The following is a 4655-nucleotide window of genomic DNA, read 5'->3' on the forward strand; positions in this document are numbered from 1 at the left end:
CATGCTAAGAATCTACCATTATAGTCTCTAAGTATGCCATCACAGGCTGTTTTATCGTCTTTACAAATTGAACCATCTGAATTTTGTTTAACAAATAAATGCTTAGTAGGAATCCAATGAACCTATTTTACCATAAAATTATTGACACTCCTTCTTGGCCATGTAGTAATCTTTTGTCAAATGCATAGCAAAGTCATGAATCTTGTCTTCATCAATAGCTTTATCTCTCTCAAATATATATTTGTTGAGTCAAAACCATAAGTAATTTAAAATACTTGCAAATAGTGGGGGCTAAGAAATGCCTTTAATGAGAAACTAAGAAGATAAATTCACCAATAATCAAGGGATGAGGGAAATTATGAAAATATTATCTGAGCTCAAACTATTGTAAATGCTCTTCCATATCTTATGAGCAATCTTACGATAGCAAAGAATGTAAAATAAAGACTCAAAAAGAACTGCATACAGTGCACATATCACTAGACGCCATTTGTCTTCAACAAACAGAGCTATTGATCTAAGATAAACAAAGAAAATATCTTAGGGAAGAGTAGAACACAGACCCATCTATCCTAATCCACCACAAATCTCCATGGTAAGCTTCCTTGCTAGATAAAAAACATTCTAAGCTTGATCTTTTCTCCCTTCAAAGATTTTTGCACTTTAGGCCCTCCGTAAACCCCAACAAATAGCTGCGAACAAGCGCATCTTCTAATCCCTATCAATCCCATTTCTGGCCAGTGTTTAGATTTCTAGCCACCAATCTACAAATGATTCTGGTTCATTATGATTGGAAAGGAAGACTAATGGTAAAGTACTCCAAATTTCTCCAACCAGACTACATATCTGGAGGAAATGGTTGGTGGTTTCATCTTCAGAGCCACATCTTGAACACAAAGAAGGAGTTGAGGGAAACCGGTGGTGGATGTTGACCAACATAGGTAATTTGTCATGTAAGGCTTGCCAGAGAAAGAGTTTGACTTTTGTTGGAATTTTTAAGCTCCATACCCTTTTTCAAATTAGTGTGTTTTGCATCACTTGGGGATATTGTTCTATTGGAGGATGATAGAAGGTGTATGCTATTCTGTACCAAAAAATGACATCATATTATTTGCTCTTGTTCTAGGTCCAAATTAGCTTATCTACTCCATCTTTGTTCATTCAGGGGGACACTCAGGATACAGGCTACCATGCCTGGGGGGAAGGACGTTTCAATTAACTCCTAGTTCTGGATACGTTTTCTTTCAGTAACTCTTTAACTCGATTGAAACATATAAATATGTTGCTATCTGGATTGAGGTAGAATGGGTTTGGGGGCGAGAGCCAAGAATCTCGCCAAATTTAGACACTGTCACCCATCTTTTTTCACTACTTTTCTCCCTTCTAATAAAATTTACCAACCCCAGGATGATTGAAAATCCTTTTTGCTGAGATAGGAGAGTTATATCGAAAGTATTTTCCCTTAAGAAGATGTGAGAGTAGTGAATTCGATTTAATTGTTATCCTCCAAAATTGTTTATCCATTAGCATTAGATTCTAGGCTTTCAAATCGTTGAAACCAAGTCCATCCTCCTTCTTAAGCCTCGTCATATTATCCCAGTTGATCCATGCCATCATTCGTTCTTTACCTCATTGTCCCACCAGAACTGCATTAGGATTCTGTGAATATCATCCACTAATGAGTCTGATAGCTTAAAACATGATAAAGTATACACCGGTATCGCCTCATCCACTGCTTTAATTAACACATATCTCCCAGTAGTTGAGAAGAAGTTCTGTTTCCAAGCTTATACCTTCTTCTAAACTTTATCCTTAATAGTCCTAAAATTAGTCTTTTTCAATTTATGCACAACAAATTATAGGTCTAAATATTTGTCCTGAGCCCTAGTATCAATAATGTTGAGACTTTCTGCTAGTTGGTGTCTGAAAGAAAGGGGTTATTTTGGTTGAAGAAAACTAAAGATTTATTAAGATTTACCTTTTGACTGCTGAAACTCTCATAGTCATTGAATAAACCCAAAGTATTGGAGCACACTTCTTCAATAGCCTTATAGAAAAGAATGGAGTCATCCGCAAAAAATAAGTAATTAACAGTCGAACACTTTCTGTGAATTTGAATTCCTTGAATAGTCATGTTTTGCTTTGTTTTGTGTAACAAAAAAGAAGGAGGTTTTTTTCGCACAAAATAGAAAAAAGTTATGTAGCCATTATAGTTATATTTTCAACCGTTTTTCTATTATTATTGAGAGAAAATATTTTTAAGGTTATACTAAAATACTTTAAATTTGATGCGAATCTTATTTTAAATGTAAAACAAGGGAAAATATTTATCATTTGATATGAATAATTAAAGTAAGTAGTTAAATAAATCAATGTCTAAAAAATAATATTAATTCTCTCTAGAGAAAAAGCAGCTTTTTATTTAAATAAATATAAAAAAATATTTGAATTCGTTAAATACGTACTGTAAGAAAGATTGATGAAAATACGCAGTGCCATTCTCATGAAACCCCTGCAAAATAGATTTGGCCTCCAACTCACAACACCGACTACAAAATGAGAGTCAGGCCTGGCATAGCCATTTCTTTGATAGTAGCCACGAAATGGAAGCCATTTCTACCCTAGTCCACATGAAATAAAAAAGTTGTGATGACAGGCTATGTCAATGACGATGCATGCGAATTAGGCATGTTTGGTCTGGCACCCACAAAATGGAGGGTTCTAATTTAGGTGTACTACAATTAGGCAAAAAAGACGTTTTATCAAGCAATCAAGCATTAAAAGAGATAGGTTATTGATGTTTTAGAGACCGTCTCATTGGACATTAACAGTAGCGAAGAAAAGTGTTTCTCTTCTCAAGTTAGGAAAGTGGATTTGGGGTAGGTGATTCTTGTTTGTAGGGCTTAGCCTACGAAAATAAATATTGTTGAGGTGTATAAATTTTAATTTTGTAATAGGGATAAGTACTTTTTTCGTCCCCAAGGTCTGGGGTCGAAATCAATTTCGTCCCAAAAGTTTTTTTTATTAAAATCATCCTAAATCTTTACAAACACATTAAAATCGTCCTCCCCCCCAATTACAAAATTTTTTGGACACAATTGCCCCTGAGGTTGTTACTGGTAATTTACCTACATAATGATATAGAAAAATAAGTTTTATTGTAAATAAAAAATGTCACCCCCAAAAGAGAAGCATAACACGTCTGCTAGGGCTAGGGTTCGAGCGCAGCAATGGCGTCAGAGAGCTCAAGGTCGTCTCAGAGCAGGGGGTCTGCGCAGAAGAGGGGGATTCTTTGTGGGCATGGAGAGAGACCAGTGTTGCGAGTTTTCGGAACCAAAGAAAACTCAGGTCGCCGATTCTGAGGCTGCGTCTACTATGAGGTGAGTTTATGAACAGTTATTCTCAGCTGATCCCAAAGTTTTGTTTGGGTACTGAGTATGGTGGACTGATGTAGGTTAATGATGAATGTCAGTTTTTCCATTGGGCAGATCCAGAAGTTGGAAGCGAAGATCCGCATGTTGCAAGGTTGAAGAGGAAAGTTGTAGCCCTGAAGGCAGACATAAAGGCATCTGAGTGGAAGTTGAAGGTTGCTTGTATGTTCGGCATGATTGGCTGGGTTGGTTGTGTATGTTGCTGGCTGCAGGTTTTGTCGAATCACAACCAAAGTTTACCATGTTTGGTGCCTCTGAAACTGGGTTGATAAAAGCTTGGTAGAAAATAGGGCAATTGTAGTTAGTTTATACTTAGGCATTGAAGTCTACTTTATGTAATTTAAAATTTGCTGCTGTGGCTGGATAGTAATTTGGTATTGAAACTGGTTATTGAAGTTGAGTATATTGTGTATGTAAGTAATTGTGTGTGTCTGTAATTTCTGAAGAATTTGGCAATAAAAGTGGAAGTAGTTGAGATGAAATTTGACTGAATATGTGTCTATTCTACTAATGCATAACATGTAGCATAGAGTAGTTGCATTACATCAGAATGAAAGCAGAACATTAGATAAATCAAAACATAACCATGTGACTTCATTCATAACAAACCAAAGGTAATAGTCTTAAAGCATTAATGAAACCAGATCACAGTTGGACTTACATCAAAACAACAGTAATTATGTTCACTTCTACACAACATAAGGCATACATAGTCTGTAATAAGTTTCAATCAAAATGAAAGCTAACAACCATAGCAGTATCATGAAACTAGATCTACATTAACTAGCTAACAACTTAAATAGTTAGTAAACATTGTCAAAGCTTTCCCCATTCCCTTGGAGGAAGTTTTTCCATCAACCTCAACTTTCTTGGTGAAACATGCAGTGCAATGTTGTGAGTGAAGGAGACCTTGGTCATAATTGGTTGGCTTGAGCTAGATGCACCCTTGTCCTTAGTTGCTGGTGGTGGTTGGGTTGAGTTTTTAATGGGCTTCTTGTTGGGCCTTTGCTGGGGAGTAGCTGCTGGTGTTGTCTTGGGCCTAGTTGCATGTGTTATGGGCTTGGGGATGGGTTGGGAATGGGATGACTTGGACCTGGTTATGGGAGTTGAGCTGGTGGCTGGTTGGGTCTGTGATGATGAATTTCCTTGACCTCTGGATCTCTTCCTCCCTCTGGTAGCAGATTGCATAGCAGGTTTCGAATTGGAGCTCTTCCTTTTTCTAGT

General features: G+C 36.8%; 1 long non-coding RNA gene across 3 annotated transcripts; it reads left to right on the plus strand.

Annotated features, from left to right (window-relative positions):
- Positions 1–469: 469 nt before the first annotated feature.
- On the plus strand, positions 470–3913 carry LOC112703335 (uncharacterized). Of its 3 annotated transcripts, none has more exons than XR_003154566.3 (3): positions 470–941; positions 1166–3380; positions 3473–3913. It is a non-coding gene; the product is annotated as an uncharacterized lncRNA (long non-coding RNA). The 3 variants fall into 3 exon arrangements; XR_011864108.1 differs by having other exon boundaries at positions 3489–3913; XR_011864107.1 differs by having other exon boundaries at positions 538–953; positions 3455–3913.
- Positions 3914–4655: the final 742 nt, after the last annotated feature.

The sequence above is a fragment of the Arachis hypogaea genome, chromosome 7, assembly GCF_003086295.3.
Source record: "Arachis hypogaea cultivar Tifrunner chromosome 7, arahy.Tifrunner.gnm2.J5K5, whole genome shotgun sequence".
Lineage (NCBI taxonomy): Eukaryota > Viridiplantae > Streptophyta > Magnoliopsida > Fabales > Fabaceae > Arachis > Arachis hypogaea.